We start from the raw sequence: 17,265 nt of genomic DNA, 5'->3' as shown, positions 1-17,265 counted from the left end.
ATCTTTATAAACTTGAAGTAACAAGATTTCCTTAGGGAAGACCCAAAAGCACTATCACTAAAAGGAAAACCAGCTAACATAGGAACCTTTAACAAAATTAAAGGCATAAAGTTTGAAAACGCCAGAAAAGAAAATTAATAGAAAAGCCATAAACCGGGAGAATGTGTTTGTAACAAATATTTTCAACAGAGGACCAATGTCGAAAATACTTAAATAGCTCCTACAATGGCAGTAAAAAGACAACCCAAGTTTTTTAAAGTGGTGAAAGACTTGATAGTCACCTCAAAAAGGAAGATATAAGAAGAGTCAGTATCCTCTGGGGGAGGGGGGCAGGGAATCTTAGTATTAGCAGCGATCAGAAACATGCCAATTAATACCACAGACAAAATGTACAAAACACACACACACATATACTAGAATGACTAATATTTACAATAAATCACACAAATGTTGACAAAACTCTCTTCCATTGACAAGGGGTATCCTAGAAATTTGAATAAATCATTATAATTCTCCCTATTAATAGTCTAAAAGGAAAATTAATTTTACTATCTTGATAGATGCTAAGATAAAAAGCACCTGACAAAAGGCATAACTAACTTTTAATAACTCTCAGTTAACTAGGAAATGAAGGGAACTTCCTTGACCTGAAAACAGTCATCCTATTGATAGCATCAATAAAACCTATTGATAACATCGACCTTTAATGGATAAAAATAGGATCTTTACCCATAAGATTGTAAATAAGGCAAGTTCTTGCTACTTCAACACCTTACTAGAGGTTCAAGCCACCGGGATAAGGTAATAAAAGAAACTTTAAGTTAGAGAATGGAAAGGAAACTATACTACACTTGATCTTAGCCAAAAGGCCAAGAAGCGATCGGAAAGGAAAATATAAAACTCTATTATTTTCAAATGATATGATCAGTTATACAGAAATCTTAAATAATCTATCACCAAAAAGCTGATATGACAAATAGATTTAGCAAGGTTGAGGGAACTAAAAACTTTTTAAGACATTTCAAGATATATAATAAATTTATAATAATTAATGTATTGTTGTATTGGCTAGAGATCAATGAAATACAACACAGGGATCAGCTAAGCATGCCCCATGAGCTGACTCTGGTCTCCTGCCTTTTTTATAAATGAGTTTTAATGGAACTCAGCAATGGCTGTTTATTTGCATGTTATCTATGGCTGCTTTAATGCTACAGTGGCAGAGTTTAGTAGCTGTAACAGACAATGAATGGCCTGGAAAGTCTAAATTTTTAGTTTTTATCCCTTTACAAAATAAGTTTGCCAGTACCTATGATATAGTGCTCATAAACATTCATGTATGTAACCAACTGGTTTCTGACAAAGATGCCAAAGAAATTCAGTGGGGAAGTGATAAAATTTAAACAACTGGTCCTGGAAGTTCTTGGTATTTAGATGTAGAAATTTTTTATATTTACTTCATTGTATTACAAAAACTGATTTGAAATTCATCATTAATCTAAATGAAAGAGTTAAAGCTCTAAATTCCAGGAAAAAACTTTGGGAATTTGAGGTTATTTCTTCTCATAAAAGACACAAGAAGCACAAAGTATGAAATAAATAATTGCTAAATTAAACTTGGTCAAAATAAGAGACTCTTTTCAAAATATACTCATAAAAAAAACAGAAAGGCAATCCACAAACAGGGAAAATATTAGAAAGATACATATCTGATAAAGGGTTCATATCCAGAGAATGTGAGTAACTTTAACTACTCAATAGTAAGAAGAAAAACAAATTAATGTTTAAAAGATGAAAATGTTTTAAGGCTTTTCACCAAAAAAGATAATCAAAATGTCAAGGGCATGCTAAGAATTTCAACATCATTAGTTGTTAGGGAAATTCAAAGTAATATCACAGAGCCTATGACATAACTAAAAAATCACTAATCTACAGAATGCCCAAAATAAAGAGTTGATGATTTCATACCAGTGAGAATGGTATCATCAAAAGGCTACAAGCAATAAATGTTGAAGAGGTGTGAAGAAAAGGGAACCCTTCTAGTACACTGTTGGTGGGAAGGTAAATTGGTGCACCACTATGGAGAATAGTATAGAGATTCCTTACAAAACTAAAAAAAACCATATGATCCTGCAGTGCCACTCCTGGGCAAATATGTGGAGAAAACTATAACTTCTGGCTACCAAAGGGAAAATGTGGGGAGGAAAGGATAAATTAAAAGTTTGGGATTAACATATATACACTATAATATATAGAGTAGATAATCAACAAAGACTGTATAGCATAGGTAACTCCAACCTCTATGGGAAAAGAATCTGATAAAAAGCATGTGAGTGTGTGTGTGTGTGTGTGTGTGTGTGTGTGTGTATAAAATTTTATTATATGGAACTGTATCTCAATAAAGTTGATTTTAAAAAGAGACACATAAAAAGCATTGAAATGATCGTCTTTCAATGAAAACCAGTCATCCTTTAGTTTCCTTTTTATTTTTGAAAACAGGGGACCATAAGCCTAGGTCGTTAGAGGGAGTTCTCATATATTATTGGTTTATTTTAGAAAACTGGAAATATTACTACTGTGAAAGTATTTAGCTCTCTTTACTCCAAAGTATAATGATTTTCGGGAGCTTTCCACATTCTCTTCCAGGGAAAAACCATCTACAAAAACTAAGCTTCAGAAGAACATGTTTTCCTAACCAATGGGGACCCCAACTTCAACTGACAGAGAGAGGATCTATTCATTGGATCACAGGCCTGCCTCCTTCTCGATCATACTCTTTACTCTGTGTTGCCACAGAGGTGCCAACACATGCCATAAGCCAGCACCCTGACAGTCAAAACTCTTGTGAATTCTCAGTTTTTATCACAGTGAAAAAACCTAGTTTGTTCCTTTAGACACCACAAAATTCATCAGTAATTTTTAGTTTCCAGATGGCAGAGTAAAGGATGTGCGCTCATCTTCTCCTATGAGAACTTCAAAATTACAACTCGCTGCTGAACAACCATCGACAGGAGAATGTTGGATCCCACCAAAAAAAAGATACCCCACATGCAAGGGCAAAGGAGAAGTCCCAGCAGGACAGTAGGAGAGGCAAAATCACATTTACAATCAAACCACATACCCATCAGAGAAGACCAGAAGGCTCAAACAAAAGCTTGTGCACACCAGGACCCAGGAGAAAGGAGCAGTGACAACACAAGAGACTGACTCAGACTTGCCTGTGAGTGTCCAGGAGTCTCCAGTGGAGGCCTGGTTCGCTGGTTGCCTGCTGCAGGGTCGGGGGCACTGAGTATGGCAGTGTGTGCATGAGAGTTTTTGAGGAGGTCACCATTATCTTCATCACCTCCACCATAGTTTGATCTCAGGTCAGAAAACAGGGAGGAACACAGCCCTGCCAATCAATAGAAAATTGGGTTAAAGATTTACTGAGCATGTCCCCTCCCATCAGAAAAAGACCCAGTTTCCACCCCTACAGACATTCACTCCCATCAGGAAGTTTCTATAAGCCTCTTATCCTTATCCCTCAGAGAGCAGACAGAATGAAATCCAGTCACAGAAAACTAATCAAACTGATCACAGGGACCACAGCCTTGTCTAAGTCAATGAAACTATGAGCCATGCCGTGTAGGGTCACCCAAAACAGACAGGTTGTAGTGGAGAGTTCTGACAAAATGTGGTCCACTGGAGAAGAGAATGGCAAACCACTTCAGTATTCTTGCCTTGAGAACCCCATGAGCAGTATGAAAGGCAAAAAGACATGACAATGAAAGATGAACTCCCCAGTAGGTGCCCAGGATTGGTCAGTAGGTGCCCAATATGCTACTAGAGAAGAGCAATGAAATAACTCCAGAAAGAATGAAGAGACAGAGTCAAAGTGAAAATGCCAAGCTGTGGATGTGACTGATGATGGAAGTAAACTCCAATGCTATAAAGAGAAACACCACATAGGAACCTGAAATGTTAGGTCCATGAATAAGGGTAAATTAGAAGTGGTCAAAAGGAGATGGCAAGGGTGAACATCGACATTTTAGGAATCAGTGAACTAAAATAGACTGAAATGGGCACATTTAATTAAGATGACTATTATATCTACTACTGTGGGCATCCTGGAATGTGAAGTCCAGTGGGCCTTAGAAAACATCACTACGAACAAAGCTAGTGGAGGTGATGGAATTCCAGTTGAGCTATTTCAAATTCTGAAAGATGATGCTGTGAAAGTGCTGCACTCAATATGCCAGCAAATTTGGAAAACTCAGCAGTGGCCATAGGACTGGAAATGGTCAGTTTTCATTCGAATCCCAAAGAAAGGCAATGCCAAAGAATGCTCAAACTACCACACAATTGCACTTATCTCACATGCTAATTAAGTAACGCTCAAAATTCTCCAAGCCAGGCTTCAGCAATACATAAACCATGAACTTCCTGATGTTCAAGCTGGTTTTAGAAAAGGCAGAGTAACCAGAGATCAAATTGTCAACATCCACTGGATCAAGAAAAAATCAAGAGAGTTCCAGAAAAACATCTGTTTCTGCTTTATTGACTATGCCAAAACCTTTGACTGTGTGGATCACAATAAACTGTGGACAATTCTGAAAGAGATGGGAATACCAGACCACCTGATCTGCCTCTTGAGAAATCTGTATGCAGGTCAGGAAGCAACAGTTAGAACTGGACATGAAACAAAAGACTAGTTCCAAATAGGAAAAGGAATATGTCAAGGCTGCATATTGTCACCCTGCTTATTTAACTTATATGCAGAGTACATCATGAGAAATGCTGGACCGGAAGAAACACAATCTGGAATCAAGATTGCAGGGAGGAATATCAATAACCTCAGATATGAAGATGATACCACCCTTATGGCAGAAAGTGAAGAGGAACTAAAAAGCCTCTTGATGAAAGTGAAAGTGGAGAGTGAAAAAGTGGGCTTCAAGCTCAACGTTCAGAAAATGAAGATTATGGCATCCGGTCCCATCACTTCATGGGAAATAGATGGGGAAACAGTGGAAACAGTGTCAGACTTTATTTTGGGGGGCTCCAAAAATCACTGCAGATGGTGACTGCAGCCATGAAATTAATAGACATTCTCCTTGGAAGAAAAGTTCCAAGGAAAAAAAAAAAGCTCCTTGGAAGGAAAGTTATGACCAACCTAGATAGCATATTCAAAAGCAGAGACATTACTTTGCCAACAAAGGTCCATCTAGTCAAGGCTATGGTTTTTCCAGTAGTCATGTATGGATGTGAGAGTTGGACTGTGAAGAAAGCTGAGCACGGAAGAATTGATGCTTTTGAACTGTGGTGTTGGAGAAGACTCTTGAGAGTCCCTTGGACTGCAAGGAGATCCAACCGGTTCATTCTAAAGGAGATCAATCCTGGGCGTCCTTTGGAAGGAATGATGCTAAAGCTGAAACTCCAATACTTTGGCCACCTGTTGTGAAGAACTGACTCAATAGAAAAGACCCTGATTCTGGGAAAGATTGAGGGTAGGAGAAGGAGACGACAGAGGATGAGATGGTTGGATGGCATCACCAACACAATGGACATGGGTTTTGGTGGACTCTGAGAGTTGGTGATGGACAGGGAGGCCTGATATGCTGCAGTTCATGGGGTTGCAAAGAGTCGGACATGACTGACCAACTGAACTGAACTAAATGCCCCAAAAAGTAATGCTGAAGAAGCTGAAATTGAACGGTTCTATGAAGACCTACAAGACCTTTAAGAACTAACACCAAAAAAAGATGTCCTTTTCATCATTGGGGACTGGAATGCAAAAGTAGGAAGTCAAGAGATACCTGGAGTAACAGGTAAATTTGGCCTTGGAGTACAAAATGAAGCAGAGCAAAGGCTAACAGAGTTTGGCCAAGAAAACTCACTGGTCATAGCAAACACCCTCTTCCAACAACACAAGAGAAGTGTCTACACATGGACATCACCAGATGTCAATATCAATATCAAAATCAGGTTGATTATATTCTTTTCAGCCAAAGATGGAGAAGCTCTATGCAGTCAATAAAAACAAGACCAGGAGCTGTCTGTGGCTCAGATCATGAACTAATTATTGCCAAATTCAAACTTAAGTTGAAGAAAGTAGGGAAAACCACTAGACCATTCAGGTATGATCTAAATCAAATCCCTTATGATTATACAGTGGAAGTTGTAAATAGATTCTAGGTTTTAGATCTGATAGAGTGCCTGAAGAACTATGGACAGAGGTTCATGACATTGTACAGGAGGCACGGATCAAGACTTTCCCCAAGAAAAATAAATGCAAAAAGGCAAAATGGTTGCCTGAGGGAGCCTTACAAATAGCTGAGAAAAAGAAGAGAAGAAATAGACAGAGGAGAAAAGGAAAGATATACACATTGGAGTGCAGAGTTCCAAAGGAAAGCATGGAGAAATAAGAAAGCCTTCCTCAGTGATCAATGCAAACAAATAGAGGAAAACAATAGAAGGGGAAAGACCAAAGATCTCATCAAGAAAATTAGAGATGCCAACAGAACGTTTCATGCAGACATGGGCACAATAAAGGACAGAAATGGTATGGACCTAACAGAAGCAGAATATACTAACAAGTGGTGGCAAGAATACACAGAAAAACTATACAAAAAAGATCTTCATGGCCCAGATAACCACGATGGTGTGATCACTCATCTAGAGCCAGACATCCTGGAATGTGAAGTCAAGTGGGCTTTAGGAAGCATCGCTACAAACAAAGCTAGTGGAGGTGATGGAATTCCAGTTGAACTATTTCAAATCCTAAAAAGTGATGCTTGAAAGTGCTGCACTCAATAAGCCAGCAAATTTGGAAAACTCAGCAGTGGCCACAGGACTGGAAAAGGTCAGTTTTCATTCCAATCCCAAAGAAAGGCAATGCCAAAGAATGTTCAAACTATTGCACAATTGCACTCATCTCACATGCTAGCAAAGTAATGCTCAAAATTCTCCAATCCAGGCTTCAGCAGTACGTGAACCATGAACTACCAGATGTTCAAGCTGGATTTAGAAAAAGCAGAGGAACCAGAGACCAAATTGCCAACATATGTTGGATCACTACAAAAGCAAGAGAGTTCCAGAAAAAACTTCTACTTCTGCTTTATTGACTATGCCAAAGCCTTTAACTGTGTGGATCACAACAAACTGTGGAAAATTCTGAAAGAAATGGGAATACCAGACCACCTGATCTGTCTCTTGAGAAATCTGTATGGAGGTAAAGAAACAACAGTTAGAACTGAACATGAAACAGACTGGTTCCAAATTGCGAAAGGAGTATGTCAAGATTGTAGTTTGTCACCCTGCTTGTTTAATTTATATGCAGAGTACATCATGAGAAGTGCCAGGCTGGATAATGCACAAGCTGGAATCAAGATTGCGGGGAGAAATATCAATAACCTCAGATATGCAATGACACCACCCTTAAGACAGGAAGCAAAGAAGAATTAAAGAGCCTCTTGATGAAAGTGAAAGAGGAGAGTGAAAAAGTTGGCTTAAAGCTCAATATTCAGAAAACTAAGATCATGGTGTCTGGTTCCATCACTTCATGGCAAGTAGATGGGAAAACAATGGAAACGGTGATAGACTTTATTTTCTTTGGCTCCCAAATCACTGCAGATAGTGACTGCAGCCATGAAATTAAAAGATGCTTGCTTCTTGGAAGAAAAGCTATGACCAATCTAGAAAGCATATTAAAAATCAGAGACATTACTTTGCCAACAAAGGTCCATCTATTCAAAGCTACAATTTTTCCAGTAGTCATGTATGGATGTGAGAGTTGAAGCTCCAACAATTTGGCCACTGAATGAAAAGACCTGACTCATTGGAAAAGATCCTGATGATGGGAAAGATGGAAGGCAGAAGGAGAAAGGGACGACAGAGGATAAGATGTTTGGATGGCATCACCGACTCGATGGAATGAGTTTGAGCAACCTCAGGGAATTGCTGATGGACAGGGAGTCCTAGTGTGCTGCAGTCCATGGGGTCGCAAAGAGTCAGAGACTACTGAGTGACTGAACTGAACTGATTCCCCATCAAGTTTCTATCTGACCTGACTGTAACCACTGTACCCCATCTGTAAGGGCAGGAGATACTTCTAAGTTGTGCTCTAAGCAGGTGTCCAGTTCTGAGGCTTAATGATATTAGGACTCATTCAAAGAGTGGTCTAACACAGGTGAGTTACTTACCCCCTTGTTGTTCAGCTGGTAAAGAATCCACCTGCAATGCAGGAGGCCTGGGTTTAATTCCTGGATTGGGAAGATCCCCTAGAGAAGGGAAAGGCTACCCACTCTAGTATTCTGGCCTGGAGAATTCCACAGACTGTATAGCCCATGGGGTGGCAAAGAGTCAGACATGACTGAGTGACTTTCACAAAACGAACCATTTCTCTTGATGACACCCCCATCACTTTAACCATAAGGACAAATCATTTTTGCCAACCTCACTCTGAAGCTTGTTATGGATTTTAAACTCAATGAGAATTATTTCAGACAAAAATAGAGGAGAAATTATTGCCACTGATTCAAGCAGTTAACTGAGTTTTAAGGGGGTGTCATTTTGCATAATTTGATTATAGTTTGTTGACATTAGAAAATAATTGAACATTTGTAGTCAGCTTTAAATGGTCAGTTCTGTTAGCACAGTAATCTGCATGCACTTGGACTTTTTTTCAGCACTGTGCAGATTTTAAAGAATTGATAGACATACTATTTATTTCCAATTTGTCCTTAATTGGACAGTTTTCTTAGGGTGCTTATTTCCTGCCCCCACACACACACAATTTTTTTTTTCTGTTTCTTTTTTTTTTTTTTTCATCCTTAACTGACGTAAGTTACTTTCTTGGCTTGAGTATTCTCATCTCACATGTGATATTCTCATATCACATGTTTATGAATGTATGTCAATTTGTATTTTAATTAGTATTTGAGAGCTTCTTCTTTTGGCTTAAATGTATAGGAAGATTTGACAGTGAGACAATGAAGAATATGAGAATTAAGTATGAGAATTTGTATTAGAATTAAGTGCAATATGTTACCAAGAATTATGCCACTACAAAGCAGAAGCTGCTGGTAATTCTGCACAATGCTGAAGTTAGTGAGACTGAGAACTGTGCATACCTAAGGTGGCTATGAAATACCCACCCAGTGGTAGTACTGAATTCAGACCCAGTATCTGGGACAAAGGCCTGGGAGATACACCTGAGTCTTTCTAGCTCACTTTCTCTTGAGGAGCTGTGTCTAAGTTCCAAGTGACTAACCATGAGAAGGAAAGACCAGTTGGTATATAATTACTGAATTCTGTACATATGACATTTCTACTAAAATGCAGACACTGTTTTAAGTGCTGGAGAGACAGTATTAATAAAGTAGAAAAAATTCTTATTCTTAGGAACTTAGATTCTAGTGGGAAAGTCAGTCATAAACAGATATATAAACAAATACATATCAGTTAGGACCAGTGCTGTGCAGAAAGGCACATGGAACATGCATGGGAGGGTTGCTATTGTGCATGGGGAGGTTCTCAGGCATTCTGAGCAGGTGAATTCTGAGCAAGAAGAAAAAGTTGAAGATGGAAGTGATGTGCACATCTGGGTGAAAAGTATTCTTGGCAGGAAGAGCATGCAAATACCTTTCTTAGGGAGGCATTCAGCACATCTGAGAAATAATGAGGGGGCCAACTTCGGCAGAGCCCAGTGCAGGGAGATAGAGGAAGGTGAAACTAGACCCACAACCAGGGGTCAGATCACATCTGCCTCAGAAGACATGGGGAGAACTTTGGATTTCATCCTAAATCAGATGGGGAATCACTGATTAACAGCAAGTGACTAAAGGTTTAAATTTCACTTTGTTTTACTTTGCCTGTAATTCTGTTTATATAAAGGCTGCCGCATCTGAAAGAAATTTATAGTCCTACACTAATGTCACTTATGTGTTGGCTCTAAAACTTGGTGATGCTCTCCTTTGCATCTCAAGTGTCTATCTGGCTAGACTCATTCTTTCTTGACACATTCAATTATAATTAAGTGGGCTTCTCTGCCTTTTTGCTAGATTGTGAGCTACTTGAGGATAAAACCTTCACAGAGTGTATTCCAGAACTCAATGGAGGGCCTGTACGCATTTTTTAAACTGAGATGAAGTTAATAGACATTGTCTGTTAACAAGATCATTGGTATTTCCTCAGTCAAGAGAATAATAGAAACATGTCTCCTTCCATATTCTCCATACAAGGCTGTACAATGGAATTAATCTGATCTTTTGCATATTCTCCACTTAAACTGAGCCTAACACCTCAAAACAAAAGGGAGACTTGACAGGCCCATGGACGTTTTCTACTCCTTATTTTGTTAATTCAAAGGAAAATGAGAGTCTTATAAACTCTTATGATATTGTGTTTTCCAAAACAGGTTTGTTATTTACCACTGAATAGCTGATTTCAAAGACCCATTGTTAAAAGTGAAATATGTCATTTACAGATATCAAATAAGATGAATCGACCTTTTCTAAAATATTAAGAAGGCTGAAGTTTATCTCGTGCTCCAATTTTTCAAATGTCAGACAAAAGTAAATGCCAAATGTGAAAAATTGAAAATAGTGTGAAAACATATGCTATTTATAATTCTTAAAGGACAAGCACTATCTTTGTATCAATTTGTTCTGTTGTTAAAATCTCAGGAAATCATTCAGCATAGATTTAAACACAATCTTTTATGAAATTCACATCTTTTATCTTCTACATAGGGTTATATCCCCATTACTTTATTTCACATTTAATATTCTCTTCAAATCTAGTGAAAAATATAAATCGTCTACAGTCAATGATTTACAGTGTTTTCAACACACATATGCCTACTATAGAGAGGAAAAGGAGGACAAGTAGCTTTTATAAACAAAACAGAAGAATAATTTTTCTTACTATCTGACTACAAACATACATTTTTTAAAGTGGACTCCCCAGGATAGATCTCATCCTGGGCCACAAATCTAGCCTTGGTAAATTTTTAAAAATTAAAATCATTTCAAACATTTTTTTCTGATCACAATGCAGTAAGATTAGATATCAACTACGTGGGGGGGCCTATAAAAAACACAAACATATGCAGGCTAAACAACACACTTCTGAATAACCAAAAGATCACAGAAGAAATCAAAAAGGAAATCAAAATATGCATAGAAACAAATGATGATGAAAACACAACAACCCAAAACCTACGGGATTCAGTAAAAGCAGTATATTCAGTAAGAGGGAGGTTCATAGCTATACAAGCCTACCTCAAGAAACAAGAGAAGCATCAAATAAGCAACCTAGCTTTACACATAAAACAACTAGAAAAAGAAAAAAGAAAAATCCCAAAGTTAGTAGAAGGAAAGAAATTGTAAAAATCAGAGCAGAAATAACTGAAAAGAAACAAAGGAGATGATCGCATGGATCAACAAAACTAAAATCTGGTTCTTTGAGAAGATAAATAAAATAGACAAACTGTTAGCCAGATTCATCAAGAAAAAAAAGGGAGGAGAAGATTCAAATAAATAAAATTAGAAATGAAAATGGAGAAATCACAACAGACAACACAGAAATACAAAAGACCATAAGATACCACTATGAGCCAATAAAATGGACAACTTGGAAGAAATGGACAAATTCTTAGAAACGTATAACCTTCCAAAACTGAACCAGGAAGAAATAGAAAATCTGAATATACCAATCACAAACATGGAAATCAAAACTGTACTCAAAAATCTTCCAACAAACAAAAGCCCAGGACCAGATGACTTCACAGGTGAATTCTACCAAAATTTTAGAGAAGAGATGACACCTATCCTACTCAAACTCTTCCAGGAAATTTCAGAGGAAGACAAACCAAATGCATTCTATGAAGTCACCATCACCCTGACACCAAAACCAGACAAAAATGCCACAAAAAAGAAAACTACAGGCCAATATCACTGATGAACATAGATGCAATAACCCTCAAAAAATTCTAGCAAACAGAATCCAACATATTTAAAAGATCATACATCATGACCAAGTAGGCTTTATCCCAGAGATGCAAGGATTCTTTATTATTTTCAAATCAACATGATACATCATTTAACAAATTGAAAAATAAAAACCATATGATTATCTCAATAGATGCAGAGAAAATCTTTGACAAAATTCAACACCCATTCATGATAAAAACTCTCCAGAAAGCAGGCATAGAAGGAACATACCTCAACATAATAAAAGCCATGTATGACAAGCCCATTGCAAACATTATCCTCAATGGTGAAAAATTGAAAGCATTTCCTCTAAAACCAGGAACAAGAATGGCCACTCAAACCACTACTATTCAACATAGTTTTGGAAGTCCTAACCACAGCAATCAGAGAAGAAAAAGAAATCAAAGGAATGCAGGTTGGAAAAGAAGTAAAACTCCCACTGTTTGCAGATGACATGATCCTCTACATAGAAAACCCTAAAGACACCATTAGAAAATTACTAGAGCTAATCAGTGAATATAGTAAAGTTGCAGGATATAAAATTAATACACAGAAATCCTTTGGATTCCTATACACTAACAATGAAAAAACAGAGAGAGAAATTAAGGAAACAATCCCATTCACCACTGAAATGAAAAGAATAAAATGCTTAGGAATAAATTTACCTAAAGAAAAAAAAAGATCTATATATAGAAAACTATAAAACACTGAGGAAAGAAATCAAAGATGACACAAATGGAGAAATATACAGTGTTTATGGATTGGAAGAATCAATATAGTGAAAATGAGCATATTACTCAAAGCAATCTATAAATTACAACACAATCCCTATCAAGCTACTAATGGTATTTTTCACAGAACTAGAACAAATAATTTCACAATTTGTATGGAAACATAAAAAAAAACTCAAATAGCCAAAGCAATCTTGAGAAACAAGAATGGAACTGAAGGAATCAAACTTCCTGACTTCAGACTACACTATAAAAAAACAGTCAACAGTATGGTTCTGGCACAAAGACAGAAATGTAGGTCAACATAACAAAAAGCCCAGAGATAAATCCATACACCTATGGACACCTTTATCCATACACCTATGGACACCTTAGGAGAAGGCAGTGGCACCCCACTCCAGTACTCTTGCCTGGAGAATCCCATGGACAGAGGAGCCTGGTGGGCTGCAGTCCATGGCGTCGCTAGGAGTCAGACACGACTGAGCGACTTCCCTTTCACTTTTCACTTTCATGCATTGAAGAGGAAATGGCAACCCACTCCAGCATTCTTGCCTGGAGAATCCCAGGGACGGGGGAGCCTGGTGGGCTGCTGTCTCTGGGGTCGCACAGAGTTGGACACGACTGAAGTGACGTAGCAGCAGCATGGACACCTTATCTTTGACAACTGCTACTGCTAAGTCACTTCAGTCGTGTCCGACTCTGTGCGACCCCATAAACGGCAGCCCACCAGGCTCCCCGTCCCTGGGATTCTCCAGGCAAGAACGCTGGAGCGGGTTGCCATTTCCCTCTCCAATGCATGAAAGTGAAAAGTGAAAGGGAAGTCGTTCAGTCGTGTCCGACCCTCAGCGACCCCATGGACTGCAGCCTTCCAGGCTCCTCCGTCGATGGCATTCTCCAGGCAAGAGTACTGGAGTGGGGTGCCATTGACAAAAGAAAATCTCTTTAACAAGTGGTGCTGGGAAAACTGGTCAACCACCTGTAAAAGAATGAAACAGAACACTTTCTTAAACCATACACAAAAATAAACTCCAAATGGATTAAAGATCTAAATGTAAGATCAGAAACTATAAAACTCCTAGAGGAAAACATAGACAAAACACTTTCTGACGTAAATCAAGCAAGATCCTCTACGACCCAGCTCCCAGAGTAATGGAAATAAAAACAAAAATAAACAAGTGGGACCTAATTAAACTTAAAAGTTTTTGCACAATGAAGAAAACTATATGCAAAGTGAAAAGGCACCGTTGAGAATGGGAGAAAATAATAGCAAATTAAACAACTGACAAAGAATTAATCTCCAAAATATACAAGTAGCTTATGCAGCTCAATATCAGAAAAACGAAATACCCAATCAAAAAGTGAGCCAAACAACTAAACAAACATTTCTCCAAAGAAGACATTGCTATTGCTAAGTCACTTCAGTCGTGTCCAACTCTGTGCGACCCCATAGACGGCAGCCCACCAGGCTTCCCCGTCCCTGGGATTCTCCAGGCAAGAACACTGAAGTGGGTTGCCATTTCCTTCTCCAATAGTGAAAAGTGAAAGTGAAGTCGCTAGTCGTGTCCGACCCTCAGCGACCCCATGGACTGAAGCCTTCCAGGCTCCTCCATCCATGGGACTTTCCAGGCAAGAGTACTGGAGTGGGGTGCCATTGCCTAAAGAAGACAAACAGATGGCTAATAAAAACATGAAAAGATGCTTAACATCACTCATTATTAGAGAAAAATGCAAATCAAAATCACAATGAGGTATATCTCACACTGATCAGAATGGCCACTATCAAAAAGTTTACAAACAATAAATGCTGGAGAGGGTGTGGAGAAAAGGAAACCCTCTTACACTGTTGTTGGGAATGCAAACTAGTACAGCCTCTATGGAGAACAGTGTGGAGATTCCTTAAAAAACTGGAAATAGCTTGATAGGGATTGCATTGAATCTATAAATTGCTTTGGGTAGTATACTCATTTTCACTATATTGATTCTTCCAATCCATGAACATGGTATATTTCTCCATCTATTAGTGTCCTCTTTGATTTCTTTCACCAGTGTTTTATAGTTTTCTATATATAGGTCTTTAGTTTCTTTAGGTAGATATATTCCTAAGTATTTTATTCTTTTCGTTGCAATGGTGAATGGAATTGTTTCCTTAATTTCTCTTTCTGTTTTCTCATTATTAGTGTATAGGAATGCAAGGGATTTCTGTGTGTTGATTTTATATCCTGCAACTTTACTATAATCATTGATTAGTTCTAGTAATTTTCTGGTGGAGTCTTTAGGGTTTTCTATGTAGAGGATCATGTCATCTGCAAACAGTGAGAGTTTTACTTCTTCTTTTCCAATTTGGATTCCTTTTATTTCTTTTTCTGCTCTGATTGCTGTGGCCAAAACTTCCAAAACTATGTTGAATAGTAATGGTGAAAGTGGGCACCCTTGTCTTGTTCCTGACTTTAGAGGAAATGCTTTCAATTTTTCACCATTGAGGATAATGTTTGCTGTGGGTTTGTCATATATAGCTTTTATTATGTTGAGGTATGTTCCTTCTATTCCTGCTTTCTGGAGAGTTTTTATCATAAATTGATGTTGAATTTTGTCAAAGGCTCTCTCTGCATCTATTGAGACAATCATATGGCTTTTATTTTTCAATTTGTTAATGTGGTGTATTACATTGATTGATTTGCGGATATTGAAGAATCCTTGCATCCCTGGGATAAAGCCCATTTGGTCATGGTGTATGATCTTTTTAACGTGTTGTTGGATTCTGATTGCTAGAATTTTGTTTAGGATTTTTGCATCTATGTTCATCAGTGATATTGGCCTGTAGTTTTCTTTTTTTGTGGGATCTTTGTCAGGTTTTGGTATTAGGGTGATGGTGGCCTCATAGAATGAGTTTGGAAGTTTACCTTCCTCTGCAATTTTCTGGAAGAGTTTGAGCAGGATAGGTGTTAGCTCTTCTCTAAATTTTTGGTAGAATTCAGCTGTGAAGCCGTCTCGACCTGGGCTTTTGTTTGCTGGAAGATTTTTGATTACAGTTTCAATTTCTGTGCTTGTGATGGGTCTGTTAAGGTTTTCTATTTCTTCCTGGTAGAGTTTTGGAAAGTTGTACTTTTCTAAGAATTGGTCCATTTCTTCCTCGTTGTCCGTTTTATTGGCATATAATTGTTGATAATAGTCTCTTATGATCCTTTGTATTTCTGTGTTGTCTGTTGTGATCTCTCCATTTTCGTTTCTAATTTTATTGATTTGATTTTTCTCCCTTTGTTTCTTGATGAGTCTGGCTTATGGTTTGTCAATTTTATTTATCCTTTCAAAGAACCAGCTTTTGGCTTTGTTGATTTTTGCTATGGTCTCTTTTGTTTCTTTTGCATTTATTTCTGCTCTAATTTTTAAGATTTCTTTCCTTCTACTAACCCTGGGGTTCTTCATTTCTTCCTTTTCTAGTTGCTTTAAGTGTAGAGTTAGGTTATTCTGCAGTATTCTTCACAGAGCTAGAACAAATAATTTCACAATTTGTATGGAAATACAAAAAACCTCGAATAGCCAAAGCGATCTTGAGAAAGAAAAATGGAACTGGAGGAATCAACCTACCTGACTTCAGGCTCTACTACAAAGCCACAGTTATCAAGACAGTATGGTACTGGCACAAAGACAGAAATATAGATCAATGGAACAAAATAGAAAGCCCAGAGATAAATCCACGCACATATGGACACCTTATCTTTGACAAAGGAGGCAAGAATATACAATGGATTAAAGACAATCTCTTTAACAAGTGGTGCTGGGAAATCTGGTCAAGCACTTGTAAAAGAATGAAACTAGAAGACTTTCTAACACCATATACAAAAATAAACTCAAAATGGATTAAAGATCTCAACGTAAGACCAGAAACTATAAAACTCCTAGAGGAGAACATAGGCAAAACACTCTCTGACATACATAACAGCAGGATCCTCTATGACCCACCTCCCAGAATATTGGAAATAAAAGCAAAAATAAACAAATGGGACCTAATTAAACTTAAAAGCTTCTGCACATCAAAGGAAACTATTAGCAAGGTGAAAAGACAGCCTTCAGAATGGGAGAAAATAATAGCAAATGAAACAACCGACAAACAACTAATCTCAAAAATATACAAGCAACTCCTCCAGCTCAACTCCAGAAAAATAAATGACCCAATCAAAAAATGGGCCAAAGATCTAAATAGACATTTCTCCAAAGAAGACATACAGATGGCTAACAAACACATGAAAAGATGCTCAACATCACTCATTATCAGAGAAATGCAAATCAAAACCACTATGAGGTACCATTTCACACCAGTCAGAATGGCTGCGATCCAAAAGTCTACAAATAATAAATGCTGGAGAGGGTGTGGAGAAAAGGGAACCCTCTTACACTGTTGGTGGGAATGCAAACTAGTACAGCCACTATGGAGAACAGTGTGGAGATTCCTTAACAAACTGGAAATAGAACTGCCTTATGATCCAGCAATCCCACTGCTGGGCATACACACTGAGGAAACCAGAAGGGAAAGAGACACATGTACCCCAATGTTCATCGCAGCACTG

At 37.9% G+C, this 17,265-nt stretch overlaps 1 pseudogene; it reads right to left on the bottom strand.

Annotated features, from left to right (window-relative positions):
- Nucleotides 1-733: 733 nt before the first annotated feature.
- Nucleotides 734-881, bottom strand: LOC133253561 (U2 spliceosomal RNA; annotated as a pseudogene).
- Nucleotides 882-17,265: the final 16,384 nt, after the last annotated feature.

The sequence above is a fragment of the Bos javanicus genome, chromosome 8 (genome assembly GCF_032452875.1).
Source record: "Bos javanicus breed banteng chromosome 8, ARS-OSU_banteng_1.0, whole genome shotgun sequence".
NCBI classification, from domain to species: Eukaryota; Metazoa; Chordata; class Mammalia; order Artiodactyla; family Bovidae; genus Bos; species Bos javanicus.
The sequence above is the reverse complement of the archived record's forward strand: the minus strand, read 5'-3'. Positions and strand labels throughout refer to the sequence as shown.